Source organism: Chelonia mydas, chromosome 4 (genome assembly GCF_015237465.2).
Source record: "Chelonia mydas isolate rCheMyd1 chromosome 4, rCheMyd1.pri.v2, whole genome shotgun sequence".
In the NCBI taxonomy this organism is placed as follows: domain Eukaryota; kingdom Metazoa; phylum Chordata; order Testudines; family Cheloniidae; genus Chelonia; species Chelonia mydas.
The window spans coordinates 32,454,536-32,475,030 of record NC_057852.1 but is presented as its reverse complement, the minus strand read 5'-3'; the positions used below and the strand labels follow the sequence as shown (position 1 = coordinate 32,475,030).

Sequence of the window (20,495 nt, the reverse complement as noted above, 5' to 3'; positions counted from 1 at the left end):
CCCCAACTAAATCATCCCAGCCAGGGCTTTGTCAATTCTGACCTTAAAAACCTCTAAGGAAGGAGATTCCACCACCTCCCTAGGTAACGCATTCCAGTGCTTCACCACCCTCCTAGTGAAAAAGATTTTCCTAACATCCAACCTAAACCTTCCCCACTGCAACTTGAGACCATTACTCCTTGTTCTGTCATCTGCTACCACTGAGAACATCCTAGATCCATCCTCTTTGGAACCCCCTTTTAGGTAGTTGAAAGCAGCTATCAAATCCCCCCCTCCTATTCTTCTCTTCTGCTGACTAAATAATCCCAGTTCCCTCAGCCTCTTCTCATAAGTCATGTGCTCCAGCCCTCTAATAATTTTTGTTGCATTTATGTATGCAGTAACCTGAAAACCATGCTGTCTGTGGGTCAGTGGTTATGCATTATAATATTGCAACATATTGCTTCAAAGATTTTGAAGATTATTTTCAGGATAGAGGCACAAGAACTGTGCTGTTAAGGAAAGAATGGGCAGCACGCCTTTCTTTGTAGTCGCAGCATTGTAAATTTTAAAACCTATTTCAAAACAATTTATACTTTGTTGCTAGAGAGAGATTAGGTATAAAAACATGAGAACACCCATTATGAAAGGGGAAAATATTTTTTTTCCCCAGGACACTAAAAAGCTATCAGGATCAATTCAACTCTTTGAATAAATGCCTATCATTTGCTTGTAAATGAAAAGCCAGATTTTGTAAAGCTAGTCTCTACCAGTAAATTGCAAATCACAAATAAGTGCAATTGCAGTTTTGAGCCTGCATCTATTTGTGGCTGAAATTAAGGTCACTTTGATACCAAAGTACTTGATTCAAGTGGGCAATAGGGAGCTAGAAATCCAAGTGACCTTAACTGAGTACACAAAGGGTTTCAGATAAAAAAATAAAAATGAAGCCCAGTTATGTCTGAGCTTAAAATGTGCAACCTGCTATAATTTTACACAAAGCAGAATACAGTGGAACATGAGAACTTCAGTTAAAACCAGATAATGCCTGGGGTGCAAGGTGTCCTTATGCCCCAGCACCAGGTACGCATATTGTCTAAGGGTGGAGAGGAGAGGAACCTATGTCTCACCTCACACGTAAGGCACAGACTGGGTGGAACCTTGGCTCTGCTCCTCATTTGGAGGATGTACTCCACACCAGGTGTAGGGTGGGAACAGGGTTCATCCTGTCTGGAGTACAAAGGCAGTTGGGAGATAGATTGACAACAGGGACTTTAATTTCTGCTAGGTGCAAAGCAAAGCTTGCAAAATTGACTTCTTTTGTCTTCTACAGTGATAGTACCTGCACTGTCTTCAAGAGATGATCCTTGGTGGTAGCTCAAGTACATTTATTCGGTCTCTTTCTTCCAGTGCCACCTCCTTGCTTTCTTCCTGATTCTGCTTCCAGACTGAACTGTGGTGGAAGGAGGTCTTCTCTTTCCTGCTCTCACCTATATCAAAAGGCAGAGTACCTGTCAGTCACTTTGATTATCAACACAATTATTTTGTGTTCAAAAGCACAAAATTAGTATTCAAGAATACTGAAAACAAATAAATACCACAGTTTTAAAACAGGATTCATATAAACTATTTTAGCACCTAAGCCTGAAGTTCTTAGTCAAGAACAATTCCCATTAGAATGATAGTAGGTGTTTAGTTTACCTACCTTGGGGGAAAAAAGCTCTCCTCTCTTCCCCTGAGACCTCATCTGGTACTGCCTCAGATGGTCAGCACTCTTATTGAAGCTGACCAAATCTCAGCAGCTTTGCATTGCCACCTTATAGCTCCTTGTTCATTTCTTTTTATAATCTGACCAAAAATCTCTACCCTACTCTCATATTTCAGATGAAGTTCTTGTAAGGTAAGTTCTCTTGTAGGAGTCAGTTTGGCTACTGTTTGGCTACTGGTTACTCCAAGTAGTGTTGAGCGCCACTCTTAACTCTTCAATTCCAGCCCAACATGAGCATTGGGTGGATAGGAAATAGAAAAGCATGTATTCAACTAAATGGGGTTAATTCCTTCTTTGCTAAATTAAGCTTCAGTCCTTCAACTATTGCCAAACAGAAACAAGAGAGTGGCAGCTAGCACCAGCCATTACTAGATCTGGAGACAATTCACCAAGGAAAGGATCCAGGAACGTCCTTTAATCCATGTCCTCTTTAGTCAGAAGCAGGGGGGCTCCTCATATTCATAAAGGACAAGTGCAAATAACTTTTCTCCTTACTCTACAGGTCAGCGGGCCATTTACACAAGCATTTCCTCCAATAAAAATGTGTATCTATTCAAGCATTTAGATAAGTCTGCCTTCCTTAAAATAGTCATTTAACACACACAAACTAACAAAGCAAAAGTGGTAATATGCACTTTCCTCTACGGTCTCAAGTTGTAGTGGGGGAGGTCTAGGTTGGATATTAGGAAACACTATTTCACGAGGAGGGTGGTGAAGCACTGGAATTGGTTACCTAGAGAGGTGATGGACTCTCCTTCCTTAGAGGTTTTTTATGGACCGGCTTGACAAAGCCCTGGCTGGGATGATTTAGTTGGAGTTAGACTAGATGACTTCCTGAGGTCTCTTCCTAATCTTCCATGAAACTAATGCAGTGATAAAATGACAGCAACACTCCAATACACTGTAGCTTTCTTCTAAAGGTATCAGATGTTTTAAGTACTCTTCCTGATTTTAACATGTAGACCAATCAGGATTTTTAATCTATGTACAATCTAATTCATAGAGGAATTCATAAAGTTAGAGGGAACAGTGCATGCTCTACTCTAATCAAAGTCTGTACAAAATGTCAATGCCACCATGCCGGAAAGAAAAATTTCTGTAAACACAAGAGAAGCTCTGATGAATTCAGGCTATGATTAGTCTATTTAGTATGAAAAGAGGCCAGATTCTGTAGAGTTTCTTCACCCTATTCTTAAGGCTGCCCTGGTCTTCAGCAAACCCTGAATAGAGGAGGCATAAGTCACTTCCCCTCAGTCCCTGTGCTGGTACCAGCACTGAATCTGTGTCCATACTTCTGCCCCTCAGCCTTTTGAAATAGTGAACATAATAAAGCATTGTGAAGGGTGTTGCAAGATTGTAACAAGATAAAGTATGGAGCACATGAATTCAGGAGGGCTGTTATCAAGACTGACTTTTCTGCCATCCCTTTTGACTGTCCTGACTACAATAATTATTCTGGATTTTCACTGGTGTAAATGAGAGCAGAATTTAGCCCAAGGTGTTTACCAACATTCTTCTGAGTTTATAGAAACATCCATTTTATTCTTCTCAAATTTGAACAACCAGAGCTACCAAGCTGATAATTTCAACATTCATCTAACCTTGAAACACAGCAGTTACTTCTTCCCTAAGGACTATCAAAAGGCTAATAAAGTAACTACCTTGTATTAGCTTGCAGTTCTTGGACAATAGTAAAAAGTGTAAGGTTTTGGATGAAAACACCCAAGGATTTTATGCTTTGAACACATTTTAAAAGAAAAAAGGAGTGACTCAAATTTTCATGAGAAATCTGCCTCTAGGAAAAAAAAGCTGTATAATGGGACTTAATATCAATCCTGCCTAAAAAGCATCAGAACAGATACTGAAAGACAAAAAGCAAATTAAATTGCCAGGAGCTATCCCAAGATTCTATTTCCCTGCTACAATGGATGGTTATTCTGCTACACATATGTTCAGTGTTCTGAACAATCTAACAAAATCATACTTATTATGCCTGTTTAATGATTATACAGGAGAGTCTCTAGGACTCCCTCCACTCTTTTATACAACACTGACTCTCAGTCCTATCCTGTAGGCATTAGCGAGCAGGATTATGCCCTTGTGTGCTCTCCAGCTCAGGTGTAGCTAGAGATCTGAAAAAAGGCACATTATGCTCCTGATCTCAGTCTATCCCTAAGTTCCCGGGATGACAAGCTAGTGCTTCTTGTGTGATCACTTCTGCGTGTGTGTGTGATTGTATTGCACATGGGAGCAGTTACTATAGATGTAGATTTCCAGCCATGTTTTAATAAAAGGCCTGATGATTTTTTTTAAAGCTGCCAGTCGCCTTAAGAAATGGTGCCCCCAGGAAATAAAAGAAAGTGGTACACCATTAAACCCTCCCACATTTCAATTTAGAAGTAATGTAATGTTGGGTCTGATCCCATTGAAGAAGACTGCATACTACGCACAGATTTTGGAGATGGTGAGGTCTCCTTTCGTAGAGGTCTGTAAGATTAAAAAAAAAACCTTAAAGCAGCCAGTTTTATATTCAGAACTGAAACCTAACACTATTATCAACAAGTGGCCATTTTGATCTCTTTAAATGAAGTATGCAGGACTGAATGTACTCAGCCTGATATCCTCTCTAATGCTTGAAGTAAATCCCGGAATACAGTGGCCCCATGGACAGAAGGTCCATCTACAAAAGGTGCACTCATTCAGGTGCACTCATTCAGGTATTGTGCTTTGTTTTTTCCATTGAAGCTCTGACTCAGTTTAAAACACTGCCCACCCACCCTCCAGGGAAACTCTTGTCTTGGGCAAAACAGCTTTGTGTGAGAATGAATCAAGACATGTGTGTCATTATTTCTGTGTGTGTAGTTGTTTTGGTTTGTTCTTTATATTTGTCACCAACCTAATTAAAAAAGCCTTAAAATATGCCTGCCATGATATACAACAGCCCTGCCTTGAATCACATGGGCTCTTCGCTGAACCAGAACGGGAAAAAATGGGGAAAAAATTATAACAAAAAATTGGAATGCAGCACTTTCTGTAGGAAATAAAATTCACTCTCCCTTGCCACGCCCTACCCCCTCCTACATTCATATGGCATGCAAGAAACCATCAAAACAGCTGCTTAGAATGGTGTTGATGGGGGAGAAGATGGGTCTCTGAGGAGTTAGAACTTCATATCCAGTTCCTAGAATGTTGCCAGGCTGTAGAACATGCTGTGACATTTCTGTTTGATTCCATGTTTATATAAAACCCTTTTCTTTCTTGCCTTATAACCAATGAAACCGGACAATCAAGAGGAAAATCAAGTCTCGGATAAACTAGTTTGTTAGAGGGGCTTTTTTTGGTGCATCAGCTAGCCACTCCACTAAGCTTATCATGAATTGAACTAGTTTATGACAACTTGCTTGCCCTACTAAAGGTAAAGGATTAAATAACTACAGTCATCGGTTTGCGTGCTAATGGCAGCTTATTTCATTTACACAATTCTGAGGGAAGGCACTCGTGTAGGAGGAGAAAACAAAACCATTGTTTAACACCCACAAACAACTGAAAATAGTGCTCCTCAAAATTATGATAAAAACTGTACAAGAGGTTATGACATGACTTTAATCTTAAACTCCTGTTTTCACATGCTTAGAAGTTTGTGAAAATTCTCTTTAGAGTCTAAAACTGTCCCTGCTTCATCTTGGTTGAATTATTTAGGAAAGGTTCAGGAAAATCCCAACCAGACATCTTTGACCTGTTCTAGAGTGAGGAAAAAAATTTTAAAAAACCAAATAAATATTGTTTCAGCATTGAAAGAGGGTTTTTTTGCTCAACAGTACTCAGAAGGACTGGAAAAATTTTCTTTGAACGTACATAGTCTAAATTTTAGGCTTCTTCCACAAACAGTTGAGGCACTAGAATACAAAGGCCATACAAGGAGGGAAGGAGAGAGAGTGTATTTATAATAGCAAAGATTCCCCCTCTTTTTTAGATAATGGCTGACCCATTTTTGCTCAAAACTTTCAAAAAAAAAATTCACCCTGAGGCACAGACCACACCTGAATATTTTCAGCTCAAAAGGGTGGCAGTTTGTCAAAGTTATAGCCAACTGAAAAAGGCAACCTCCTGTATTTACTTAGGCCTTTAGGATTATGTCAAATATCCCTAAAAGTCAAGTAGAGTTGGACCTTGCAAAGGGAATTAAAACCAATAGTAAAAGGTTCTATAGTCATATAAATAGGAAGAAAACAAAGAAAGAAGAAGTGGGACCGCTAAAAACTGAGGATGGAGTGGAGGTCAAGGATAATCTAGGCATGGCCCAATATCTAAACAAATACTTTGCCTCAGTCTTTAATAAGACTAAAGAGGATCTTAGGGATAATGGTATCATGACAAATGGGAATGAGGATATGGAGGCAGGCATTACCATATTTGAGGTAGAAGCGAAACTCAAACAGCTTAATGGGACTAAATCGGGGGGCCCAGATAATCTTCATCCAAGAATATTAAAAGAATTGGCACAAGAAATTGCAAGCCCATTAGCAAGAATTTTTAATGAATCTGTAAACTCAGGGGTTGTACCGTATGATTGGAGAATTGCTAACATAGTTCCTATTTTTAAGAAAGGGAAAAAAAGTGATCCGAGTAATTATAGCCTGTTAGTTTGACATCTGTAGTACGCAAGGTCTTGGAAAAAATTTTGAAGGAGAAGGTAGTTAAGGACATTGAAGTCAATGGTAAATGGGACAAAATACAACATGGTTTTACAAAAGGTAGATTGTGCCAAACCAACCTGATCTCCTTCTTTGAGAAAGTAACAGATTTTTTAGACAAAGGAAACGCAGTGGATCTAATTTACCTAGATTTTAGTAAGGCGTTTGATACCGTGCCACATGGGGAATTATTAGTTAAATTGGATAAGATGGGCATCAATAGGAAAATTCGAAGGTGGATAGGGAATTGGTTAAAGGGGAGACTATAACGGGTCCTACTGAAAGGTGAACTGTCAAGCTGGAGGGAGGTTACCAGTGGAGTTCCTCAAGGATCAGTTTTGGGACCAATCTTATTTAATCTTTTTATTACTGACCTGGGCACAAAAAGTGGGAGTGTGCTAATAAAGTTTGTGGATGATACAAAGCTGGGAGGTATTGCTAATTTAGAGAAGGACAGGGATACCCTACAGGAGGATCTGGATGACCTTGTAAACTGGAGTAATAGGAATAGGATGAAATTTAATAGTGAGAAGTGTAAGGTCATGCATTTAGGGATTAATAACAAGAATTTTAGTTATAAGCTAGGGACGCATCAATTAGAAGTAACGGAGGAGGAAAAGGACCTTGGAGTATTGGTTGATCATAGGATGACTATGAGCTGCCAATGTGATATGGCTGTGAAAAAAGCTAATGTGGTCTTGGGATGCATCAGGAGAGGTATTTCCAGTAGGGATAAGGAGGTTTTAGTACCGTTATACAAGGCACTGGTGAGACCTCACCTGGAATACTGTGTGCAGTTCTGGTCTCCCATGTTTAAGAAGGATGAATTCAAACTGGAACAGGTACAGAGAAGGGCTACTAGGATGATCCGAGGAATGGAAAACTTGTCTTATGAAAGGAGACTCAGGGAGCTTGGCTTGTTTAGCCTAACTAAAAAAAGGTTGAGGGGAGATATGATTGCTCTCTATAAATATATCAGAGGTATAAATACCAGAGAGGGAGAGGAATTATTTAAACTCAGTACCAATGTGGACACAAGAACAAATGGATATAAACTGGCCACTAGGAAATTTAGATTAGAAATTAGACGAAGGTTTCTAACCATCAGAGGAGTGAAGTTTTGGAATAGCCTTCCGAGGAAAGCAGTGGGGGCAAAAGATCTATCTGGCTTTAAGATTAAACTCGATAAGTTTATGGAGGAGATGGTATGATGGGATAACATGGTTTTGGTAATTAAATATTCATGGTAAATAGGCCCAATGGCCTGTGATGGGTTATTAGATGGGGTAAGATCCGAGTTACCCAGGAAAGAATTTTCTGTAGTATCTGGCTGATGAATCTTGCCCATATGCTCAGGGTTTAACTGATCGCCATATTTGGGGTCGGGAAGGAATTTTCCTCCAGGGCAGATTGGAACGCCCTGGAGGTTTTTCGCCTTCCTCTGTAGCATGGGGCATGGGTCACTTGCTGGAGGATTCTCTGCTCCTTGAAGTCTTTAAACTACAATTTGAGGACTTCAATAGCACAGATATAGGTGTGAGGTTTTTTTGTAGGAGTGGTGGGTGAAATTCTGTGGCCTGCGTTGTGCAGGAGGTCAGACTAGATGATCATAATGGTCCCTTCTGACCTAAATATCTATGAATCTATGAATCTGTGAATCCCTAATAGGTCCAACCGATGCTCAGAAATCTGCCCAAATCCAAAACCAATTCACACAGTTGCTGCCCCTCTGTTTAACCTGTTGTATTTACACATATACGTCTGGCTGTGATCTCTTCTGTTCCAGCACTGTACACAGGGAGAACTCTCTTTCCAGGTGTAAGGCTTGAGACCCAGGGAGAAACTCTGCCTCAATAATTTATTCTCATTAGGGAGATTAAAGCAGAGACCCAACTCCCTTGCTGCTGGCCACAGCTTCCCCAAAAAAATTGTAATAGAAAACTAACACCACAGCATTTTCTTCCAAAAATAAAAACATTCTTGCACAATCAGAAAAAGAACTCGCAAGACTATGGGGAAACAGCATTATTTGAACATAACACAGGGAACAGTTTAATTCAACAACAAAGTTCATGAAACGGTGAAACCCTTGCCTATCCAGCCCTTAGTAGACATGGAAAACCAAGATGTCACTTTTAAGATTGTACTTCCTTTTATATCATCTGATTATTCAACAGAAAATTTCTCTGGTAGTCCTTACAAATAATGACAACTTTTGCCACACTTACGTTTATTATGAATCGATCACAGATTCTTCCCCAAATGAGCTATACACAAGTTTCCCTTCAACTCCTCTCTTTCTCTCTGAGATTGAAGTGATTAGTAATAGAGCAGTATGGATTCAACAATAACTTAACAAAGATGTACTACCTACAGGACCGGCTCTCGGCCACCAGCAAAGCGAGCACGTGCTTGGGGTAGCACATTTCCAGGGGTGGTGTTCCGGCCACCCTTTTTTCACTTGGGGCAGCAAAATACCTAGAGCTGGCCCTGCCAGCGAGCCGCCCCCGCAGAGGCAGGGGGAGGGCCGCCCCCGAGAGGAGGAGACGCCGCCTATGGTATGGGGCTGAGCTCACTTCATGAGCTGAAAAATTACTTTGAGAGGTTCATAACACCTTGAATTCCACAAGGTTTGCCCACCCCTAGAACCAAAGGAATTTTCTTTTAAAGCCTCACATGATAAAATGATTTATGCCCTGGGGAAAATGAGGAAATCCAGGTACCTTGTTTGTTTGTCTTAATCTCATTTTGAGTTCCAGTTACAAAATGTCAGAGCTCCAGATTAATGTTTTTAACCACTTCCTTTGTACTGAGAACTATGAATTAGCAAATCCAAATGTTTGAACTGTGACCCTCACTCCCCACCCTCAAAGTTCCTTTGGCTGATTCTTTCATGAATATAAAATATAATAAAATAAAAACCATTATGTTGGGAACTGAATAGTTTACAAGAATTTTTTTTTTAAACTTCACAATCTGGTTTCAGGCCCACCCCAGGGTCTGAAGAGAATTAAACTTGGTGATTTAAGCTCAGCCCCATAGAGGATGTTATTCTGCATCACCAAACCAGAACACCTTATTTTGCAGAATTCGACTCTTATCTGCTGTCTCTCTGAATAAGCAAAATAGAACTTGACATCTATGGAAATTAAATTATCTCCTACCCCTAGAGTCGGTCATCTTCCCAGGTCACGGTTACGTGAATGAGGGACTCACATTTCACTGCTTGCACCAGCGCTATGACTAGACAAGAGATCCTGTCTTTCTTGAGTTTGACAGGGCTTTAAAAATATATAGAGAATAATACAGGTTTAAATAAATCATTAGCCATGGAAGTGTGTTTAAATTGAAAATTTGGTGGTTTTGTTAAAAGAAAAAAAACACGGTCACATGGCCCTTCTGAAACATAAGGGAGGTTTGCATTGATTCCCATAAACATTAGGAAAAACATTATGAAATTTTGGAACACTGCTGGTGGGGCCTGTGAAAGAAGAGACACTGCAAAAGAAAACAAAGACTATTTGTCAGGCATTGCAATCGCAAGCAAGCAGAGAATGGATGGTTTTGCAAGTAATCTTACGTTTCACAAATGTTTACAATGTATGAGAAGCCTCAAGGCACTTAAAAACAAAAAAAAAAGCAGGAAAACAACCACAGCTACATCATCAGGACCACCATAAAAAGTTCTGGGCCCTCAAGAATTTGGAAGTCCAACATAGGCCCCCTTGATAGAATTAATCAGAATTCATGTTTGGTATTTATATATATATTAATAAAATACATATGAGTTCTGTTTTATGTACTTTATTTGTTGGTTTCACTTTCGGTTTGCCAGACAGAATCCAGTTGTTGAAAGCATGTGAATGACAACTTTCTTCCTTGCTGGCCAGTAACTTTTGCTTCAGAAACTATTGCTGTGTTTGGTTTCAAATCCCCTAGGTAGCCTAAGCATATACCTATCTTTAAAAATATGAGTAGACTCATTAAACTCATGTACTTAAACCTTGGCACATGTTTAATAGTCTTGATGATTCGGGGCCTTATGGACTAAGGCACAGTAATGATAGGATATATATATAAGCTTTCTTCACTGAATCCTTTGTATAGCATTTAAAATTTGACCAGGTACAGGTGGCTTCAGCCAATACTGCATCAGTATCTATAGCAAGAGTCGTGGTTTCATGCTTCAGAGTTCCCCAGGGAGGTTCAGAACTCCACTGAGGACTTGCCCTTTGATAAAACCAATCTCTTCAACAAGCAAATGGATGAGTCTTTGCCCTTGTTAAAAGACTTCAGGAGAACCCTTGCCTTACCAGACATGTATGCTCTGGCCCCGAAGAGGAAGCACTGTAAACAGGTATATAAGTCAAGGCCTCTTCCACAGAGCTTCTACCACCAAATCACCATACAGACTGCCACACAAGCATCAAAGGGTGCAGAAACCAATGTATGCAGCTCCATGCACCCCAATGTGATCATCATCCACCAGCTAAAGGTTACTTTTAACAGGACACTTGGAAGTTGTTACTTAACAATTATGCCATCCCCACCTGTTTCTGAAGTCTGTTTTGGTGGCCATCTAGCATTCTGTGTCCACAACTGGAGACGTATAACAGAGGATATCCACTTTGGCTACACTATAGAGTTTCTCTTTCTCCACTGCCTGGGTCTGGCAACAGCACCCAGGGTCTTTATGAAGGTCTTCTTAGTGGTGGCTGCACAGAGGAGACAAAATGTCTACACCATCTTCCCATATGTTAAGATTGGCTTCGAACAGGAAAATCCCCATCTAGAAGCTCAGTTGGCAACTGGACCTTGTTCCACCTCTGCATTCTTGGGAATCTGCGTAACCATGGAAGACGCTGCTCTGACTCCCACACAGATCATAGACTTTATAAGAGTGACCTTGAATTCAACCAGAGCAAGGCCTACCTCCCTGTGAACAGATTCCGTTCCATGAGCAATCTGATAAATCAAGTAACTCACAAACTCCAAGCTAATGCAGGACAATGGCAAGACCAGACAACCCAAACCTGGGCTCTCTTTACCCCATGGCTTGGTATGTGGGTGTGCATCACGCTTTGGCTGTTAATGTTCTAAGGCCGAACAAACTACTCTTAATCACAACAGGAAACATTCTAACATAAAGTGTTATCTAGCCAAATGGAAGCATTTCCCTATTTGGGTGCAAGAGAATCACTTATCATCAGGGTCAGCGGGTATGCCTGCTATCTTAAACTACCTCCTCACTCTCAAGACGTCAGTCTTTCCATTAGCTTGCTGTGGGTCCACCAAGCAGCAATCAATGCATGCCATTCTTCAGATAGATAGATAACCATTATATTTTTACTCATTTGGTATCAACCAGATTCCCAAGGGTTTGACTAATACCTTTCGACCAGTAATGAAGCCAAAGTCACAGTGGGACCTCAGTCTCATACTTTCCACATTTACTAGGTCACCTTCCTAGTCATCATTACATCAGCCAGAAGGGTGGGTGAGCTGGGGATCCTCATGGCCAACCTGCCATATGCTACATTTCATAAAGAAAAGGTATCCTTTCACCTCCACCCAAAATTCATCTCAAAAAGGTAATTTCTGAGTTCCACATAAACAAATCAATTCACTTACTGGTATTCTTCCCAAAACCTCATGCCTCCAGCAAGGAGAAAAGACTTCATTCTCTCTATGTCAGACAAACATTGATTATCTATCCTAAAATTGTTTAGGAAATCACCTTGAGTATTTGTTGCCATAGCAGAGTGAGCACAGGGATACGCAATATCTGTTCAGAAACTCTCCACACTGACTTCTGACTGTGCTGTCCTTTGCTGACAGTTGGCACAACTCCCTCCCCTGGTCGTTCCACTAAAGCACAATCTTCGAGAAGGATATATGCAGGACATTTGTAAGGTAGCAACCTAGAGTTCCATCCACACTTTCACAAATCATTACACTTTGGTCCAAATCTCTTCCGCCAAAGCAGCCTTTGGGTCTGCAGTGTTACAGGCATCTATACCACCTGCATCCTCACGCCGACCACTCCTTATCTTTCATCTCATTGTCTAACTACAAATACTAAAATAATTCTCTCACCGCAATCCTGCTCTGATTGAAGTCATTGGAAAAAAACACCCTTACATTTGGATTGGATCTTCTGTTCTACAAAAAAAAAAAGAAAAATTATTTCTTCAGATTAGCTATCTGGAACCAAGTCACATCCTGAAGAGCCTGTGAACTTGAAGAATCTTTCTATTCACTGAAACAAAAACAAAACAAAAACACAAATTAAAAAAAAATCCATGGTTGCTTGCAATAAACTGATGATCAACCATCTGTTTCTCATGGAAACAATAGAACTGTGCATTGAACTGACACACACAAGCAAAATTACTGCGGTCTGGATAGACTGATTACATACTAGAAAAGTAAAGGTACCATAATGAAAAGTCGCTTCAGATTGCTCTGTGTCTTCAATTAAGATTTTTGGCTTAAGCAGGTGTAATATGATGGCAAGAAAATCACCTGGCCATTCTTTATACCAAGTTCTTTGTCAGGAAGAGAGCATTACACACTAAAACTTCAGGCTTTTAAGGTCAGTTGCAGGACAGGATGTTGGAACCACATTACAGAAAGTACAAAAAGCCTGCTCCATTTCCTTGTTCATCATAAGTGGGTTTTGTGAGCCAAGTGTTTTCTGTGTTATATAGCCAAGGGCATGCTAGAAACAGGGGGTCGGGACGAGCATACTGCACTTCTATGGAGTTGACAGCCAAAGTGCAGTAGCCTGATACCAGCGGGACCCTTATTAAGAGGGAGCATGTTTCTCTCAGTTAGGATGTTAATTCTTTATTCTGTCTGTTTTCTGTCAAATAAAACATCCTTAACGCTTTAGTAATAAATTACACTAAAATATGTCCTATGGTACCTAGAGGGATAACCATCTGTATTTAAGCTGAGTGATTTTCTTTGTTCTTGGAAGTACCTAAAAGGTTCCGGTTTGTTATGATTTAAAAAAAAATAGACCCAGAACTAGAATCTTTGTGCTGCTGTGATTTGTGTCACTTATCTCCTCCCTCCCATCCCATATTCCTCTTCCCTAGCCATCCTAGGTTTTTCTATAGCTCCCCTCACTATAGAATCTCAGCTCTTTCCCTTCAGCTAACAGGCAGGGTTACTATTTTCCCACTGGGCAAAACAACTAAAGCTTTGCCTTATTGCCTGTAAATTGCCAAGCACCTTTTAATCTGCTTATCCAGTCCTTCAGTATCCAAACTGTTCCTCCAGTTGTGGGGCCCTCACTGAAGTGATATTATTGGGTATATCTTTGGATGTGCTTTGCACTGAACCCAGGATGTATTTAAGTCATCCAAAATGGTATCTTTGGAAATTGGACTCAGTAGGGCAAATTCTGCACTGAAATACATCTTGTGCAACCCTAATAAAGCCAAGTAGTATGTACAGTGAGCTCAGTTTGGAGCAATTTGTTTTGAAATAACTAAAAAGAAAATTCTCCCATTCTGACCACCTAAAAGTCTAGTATTTTACATAAATGTCATGTCTGAAAGGTCAGACAGTCCTTCTGTGACACTGGGTGTTTTGGGTCAGCTGGGCTTCTTTCACTGTGATGCAAATGGGTTTTGCCTCTCTGATATTATTTCAGTTGGTAAAGGGCATCCAAGGAGCTATATCTCCTCCTGATGCTGGAAGACAACTCCCATCTCTTTCCCACAAAATGCACCTATAAGGGCTGTTTGCACATACATACTTTTCTGGACTTGTCAGGCTCCTGGCTCAGTAACTCCTCCTCCCCTTCTCTGAGTTGGCCATCTCTAGTTCTCTACATCTCAGGCATTCAGGTTACCCAAACTTGGGATCTTATGGTGCTTTTCTTCTCTATAGCATGCTAATAGACTCCTTGTTCAGTATTATCAAACCAACATTTTTATTTTAATTTCCCCAGTTGGTGTTTGTACATTTCTGTGGAAACTGCTTCACTTAAGCCCCGGAACAGCAGGTGTGATACCTAGTGCATAAACTGACTTAGTTGGCTTAGTTACTTGCCTAAGCATGTGTTCAGAAAATGAACAATTGCAGACCTTTAACTGCCAAGCTATTAAAAAAGTGATGGTAGATAGCTCCAGATTAAGCTAAATTTCAATGCTTCAGATTCATTGTCATTTTATAATCCATCCTGCTCCATCAATTGTCTCAACTAGAATATTTGATACCCCAGTTAGGTGCCTAGACTATACTAGCTATGTATGTCACTGTAAATAGTCAGTCGGGCAGAAACAACTTACCTCTTTAGTAAATTTCCTCTCTAGTAGGAAGGAACAAATTTTTTTAAAAGTTTGTTAGCCCTCTAAAGATCATCCTCTGTGCAAAAGTGCAGCTGCTTCCTGCAAACGGGATTACTTTTAATATTTCATTTTAACATTCAATGAATGCTTTAAACGGGAATTTTATATGTATTTTTAAAACCAATAAAACTAAACATTGTTGTTTTTTCCCCACTAAGATGCTTTTGGGCTGTAATATGCCCTCAATTCACTCCTGAGTTTTGACAGTTAGACCAAGATCTCTTGGGAAAATCTCACTGTTAGGCACTCCCTTATGGAAATCATGTTTGGGTATCCAGAGGACATATAAGATACTGATGGGTCCTTTATCAGCCAAGGACTTAAGCATGCGAGTCAATGGGACTACTTGCATACTTCGAGGGATCAAGGCCATGGTGCCTAAATACCATTTTCGTACAAGTATCCTACGTATAAATCTTTGAAAATTCATTCCTATATATGAAAGACTAGAATGGAAATCATTTTTCCAATATTTAAGAGGAGACTGCAGAATTCTGTGGCATTTTGCTTGCACGTCAGTGAAACAGCAGGCATGTCACACATCTGATATTCAGCTGTTTTCTACCACAAGATAATAGTTATATCACACACTATGTGGTACGCCACAACAGAAAATGAGGTGTGCCACATGCCTTTCATTTGAGCGAGATGCATAAAACATATGACTGCAAGCTATAACCCCCACTGCTTCCTTCAGCAATCTAACCTTCTGGTGACAGTAAACAGGATTTGAAAGAGAACCGAGAACAGAAGTCAAATGATCTTTGGCCTTTGTACGATACAGAATATTTTCGCAAAAACATTTTCTGGGATAAGTCATAGTGCAACAGTTTTTTGGACTATCTGGTTCTTGGCCTTCCAACAACAAGATAAATGTGTTTTAGATAACTTTAGTTCCGGTTAGGCTGACAGTCTCTGTTTGGCAGCTAGAACAAGACACCATGAACCAACAACACAAACTTAAATCTGAGTCCAGACATGGGGTTATTATTTGTTTTCACACTGACAATGGGCCAAAGTTTGCTCATTTACTCATAGGAGTCATCCAGTTGAGGTCAGGATGTCAACTCACATGAGTAAAGTGTGCAGGATTTGGCACAATATATTTGATCAGTGCAGATGTGGAAACAGCAAGATCCATACTATAGGCAAGGAAGGATTTGAATTGATTTCTGCTGACCTGTTCATGTGCTGAGACCCATCTAGGCAATCAGACGAACTCCCTAGTGGTAGGGTTTATTGAAAAACCATGCTTGATTTTGTCACATTATAATACAAGGACTGCCGTTAAAAATCAATGCTTCCCTGCATCGGTGTCTGAGATACCACAGCATTTCCTTACATAGAACACAGAACAATATTTCCCCCAGTATCTGTAAATAAGGTGGTATCTCAGATATTATTGGGTAATAACTCTGGATAAATACAGACCTTTAAATTGTGACCACTGCATATTTAAAATTGTGACCCTTGCATATTTAAAAGAAGCAAATTATGAGACTATTGGACAACTGTACAAAAAATCCTGTGAACAACTGAGCTTTTAAGTAAATTTATTTTGTGTTTGTGTTTCTTTTATATGCATTTTCTACAGTTACTATGGCAAATAGGTTTACTGGCAGGAATGTTGATGAAAGCAGCAAACTTAATTAATATTGGAGAATAGTTACAGAAAGAAAAATCTGAATACAGACTGTGATGCTCCTGTTCATGTTGAATAGTGCTTTAATCCACAAATAGTCCCATTGGAGCCAATGGGACTAAATATGGAGTGTGGTTTGCTATCATTATCTGGCTCTTAATCTCTCTCTGACTCAGTTCCTTACCTGTAAAATTAGGATTTTTTTTCTTCCACCCTTTGTCTGTCCTGTCTGTTCAAACTCTTCAGGGTAGGGCCTGTCTCTTACTTTGTATTTGTACAATGCCCAGATTTCAGCTGGGACCTCTAGACACTACTGAAATGCAAGTAACAACAACTACAACTGTTGCTGCTTCAGTTACTACAATGTTCTAAATTAATGTAAGTTCTTAACCAGAGGTCAACTACACATTATGGGCAAATTTTAGTGTCAAAATAAATTCTCCATTGTTTAGGATTAGGCACGTAGAGGTATTATAAATTCCTGTAGGATTAGATACTGAAACATTTTCCCTAGTAGTTTTATCCCTTTTTGCTTAACAAGCCATGATATTTTATATTCTTACCTAGAGCTACATGAAGAATTTGGAGTGAAGAATTTGATGAATTTTACCTCTTTTTCTGTTTGCAAATTGTCTACAAAGTGTTACATCTTTCTCAAATACATTTGTTATTCAAATGTTATGAAGAATTCTGTTGAAAAATTCCTGGTCTGTAGATCATTTGTAACTAGTACATTATAAGTATTTTATGTTTGAACTTCTAGTTTTCAATCAACGTTATTATTGCAGACATTTATTTGTCACCCAGCACCAATTCATAGGTTACATGGTCTGTTTCTGCTTTCTGACTGGATGAACATAACACTTAGAACCAGGTTTATGGTACAAAGAATTACATTTATTAATTCAAAATTCACTTTTTACTCTCTAATATTTGCTAAAATACACAGTTTATGCTTGCAATTCTGCCAGGAGACTATTTTTACTACTTGTCCAACTCTATTAAGAACCAAGGTTCAATTTAGCACTGCTCATGTTCTAGTTTTTATGCATGTTTTAATTTTTTGCCATTGCAGAATATCTATAGCCAAACAGAGGGATTCTCCCATGACTGGAGCTCAGCTACGAACATGTATCATCTGAACAGTTTCCAGGCATTTTTGAGACAAATAGCACAGAAATAGCCCTGAATGCTTCAGGAATCCATCTAAGAGAATACGCCTATCAGTGCTCAGAGGAAGGCAAAAAGAAGGAAAACTTAACTCTTTCTAGAAATTGCGCAGAAGGGAGGGACTGGGTAACTCCCGGAACTGGAATTGGCACACAGAGATTTTTACTGTTAGGTTTCCAATTTGAATTCATTCTGCCTAAGTCATTAGTAAACAAATTTGTTATGATCTGATAGTTGTTTGGTAGGCTATAGAAACAAGCTAGAGTCAATCCAGTTCCACATCTCTGTTGCAAAAACCACCACCACAATTGCAGCAAACAGCTTGCAGCTAACAGTGGAGTTTCTGAGGGAATTTGTAGGTGAGAGTCTGGTGGTGAGGGGATTTTTGTCCTCTCTTTTTCTCTAGGAGTAGGAACTAGGAAGAGAAGATGATGATGGCTACTGAGACAGCACTAGAATTGACTCAAAGCGGAGAGGAGACAAAGATGGTTGGAAGTAGAAGTTGTGGGATGTATATCACCCTTGAGTGAGTATCAGACAGAAGCTACTTATGCAAGAAATCCCACCTGATAGATCTTCTCTGCTATCATCGCTAATGATTAAAGATAAAGCTGAAGACAGTGAGGGAGAGGAGAATTGATGATGCAGACAGAATAATGTTTGCAGAGACCTGCCAAACAAAAGAACCTGGAATGCAGACTGCCAGAAGAGGAGAAAACCCATGGAAGAATGTGACCACAAGGAGAAGGCAGAGACAACCAGCTAATGGAGGTAAATTAGAGTTGAGTAACAGGTTTGCTGCCTTGTGGAATGAGGGAGAAAAACAGGCAGAAGATGGGTGGCAAGGAATTAAAAAAGGAAAGCCAGTCCCTGCAGAAGAGAGGGAGAGCCAATGGAGACAGCCAAGGACCAGAGCCAAAGGAAGGATGAGGATGATGTACAGGGGACTGTGAGACAGAATATAAGACAGATTCATATCAACATCAGAAAAGGACAGGTCTATATGATTGGGGACTGCATACTAAGAAGAATTGTATTCTAAGAATCAAGGCCATGTTTGTATGACTTTGTCAGATCTTGAAACTCACGGGCCTGCCTGACAAGCTCTGTAGAATGTTCTTTCTGTTAGGGGTCTGTTGAGGACTCCTCATATTGTATTCTCATAAGTGGGAAAAAGAACTGCCTTCTTCTGAATTAGGTTGCCTGTTCGACAGGATACATTGCTGCCCCAGAACTCTTCAATGCAGCAAGTTGAGCAATTCTCCCAGTTGGCAATTTTGAACATGCTGTGGGCCCATGCTGTGTGGGGCAATCCAATTGAGATTGTCAGTGATTTCCCCTACCTCAGCTCTATTGTCAATTACATGGGTAGCATCAAGAAAGAACTTGCACTGAAAAAGCATAATCAGGAATGAGGCACCTCATCAAGAACATCTTTGTCAAACCAAATCCTGTTAAGTAGAGAGTCAAAGCTGAGGGTACATAATGCTTCAGTGGTTAGTGTTCTGACCTGTGGGACTGAAACATGCCCCCCACTGTCAAGATTGAAAAGAAGTTGGACACCACTCAAATGAAGCATCTCTGAGTGAATAAAAATATCAAATGGTATAAATTCTACTCAAGTGGAGACATCCATTTTCTAACTCAACAGGTACCACTTTCAAATGGTTGTTCAATGCTTTCTAAGGGGGTATGGTCATCTGATTTGAATGCCTACCAACTTTCCTGCAAGACTCATCTTTAACCCATGAAAGAAGGATGGTAAAGATCCCCCAGAAGACCTAAAACATGATGGCGGAACAGCATCAACTGATACCTGTCCCTCACAGGCACCCTACCCCAGAACACACCGGATCAGGATAGAACAATAGGGAAGTGCATAATGCATTTAATGGACTCTACATTGTCCAAGCCAACAACATGAGAACTAATCAATACTAAGAATTGACAGGCCTGTCACCAGACCAGATCCAGAGAACAGATGACTGTGCTGTTTGCATGGAGCAAGGATCTGAGATGTGGATTGGAGGCTGAAAAGGATCCTGTCAGACCAGAGAAAAATCCAGTAATTGTGCTGCATGTCAGGACAAATGAGACTGCTATATTTTCACTGGAATGACTCAAGGACAACTGCATTAGGCTGAGTAAGACACTCAAAGTGGAAACTCAGGTGATCTTCAGCAGAATATTTCTAGTTCATACAGAAGCTGGACAAAAGCATGACAAAAAAATGAAGATTAACAGATGGCTCAAGGACTGGTGCTAGGAAGAAAGTTGGGATGATCAACCATTCAGAGTCATTCACAGAAAGAAGATTCTTCTCCACTCCACTTGAGTTGCTGCGGTATTAACCATCTGGGATCAAGGCTATTTGAAAAGGATAGAAGAAAACTGAGATGTAGGCTGTGGGTGGCCACCCTGAAGAGTGTTGGAAGGCCTTTTCAAGTAGGCACACTATTAATCTTTCTCCCAGCCCCATAGAAAAGCCCATTTTTATACCAAAACAGTACCATAGTTTAATTCCATACGTCATCATAGCTAAGTTTCTACTATCGCCAATAAGAAATTGTCATTATAACTGGTTATTAGCATCTAAATGTTGATTTCATGTAGATATGTAACCAAGTATTTAGGATGTGTTTTACCAAGGTGACTACCTAATTTTATGTAAAACAGTTACACACCTCTTTTACTTAAGTGTGTGTGACTTTTATATAGTTGGGCGACGAATGCTTTCTGTACTTTTTGTTTTTACTAACAGGCTTGTGACTAGGTACCAAGGAATAATTGTGAATCTGAAATGCAGAGACCTTAAACACACAAAATCTATAGAACCATAGCTTACTATTATTAATAAATTATCATTTCCTACTGGAAGT

General features: G+C 39.9%; 1 long non-coding RNA gene across 1 annotated transcript in view; it reads right to left on the bottom strand.

Moving 5' to 3' along the window:
• Positions 1 to 655: 655 nt before the first annotated feature.
• LOC122465462 overlaps positions 656 to 20,495 on the bottom strand; it is a 102,375-nt gene continuing 82,535 nt past the window's right edge. The window contains exons 4-6 of the long non-coding RNA XR_006290350.1: positions 12,538 to 12,603; positions 10,992 to 11,156; positions 656 to 1,469 (exon numbers count right to left, since the gene is read on the bottom strand). This is a non-coding gene — a long non-coding RNA (uncharacterized LOC122465462). The remainder of the gene's footprint in view (positions 1,470 to 10,991; positions 11,157 to 12,537; positions 12,604 to 20,495) is intronic.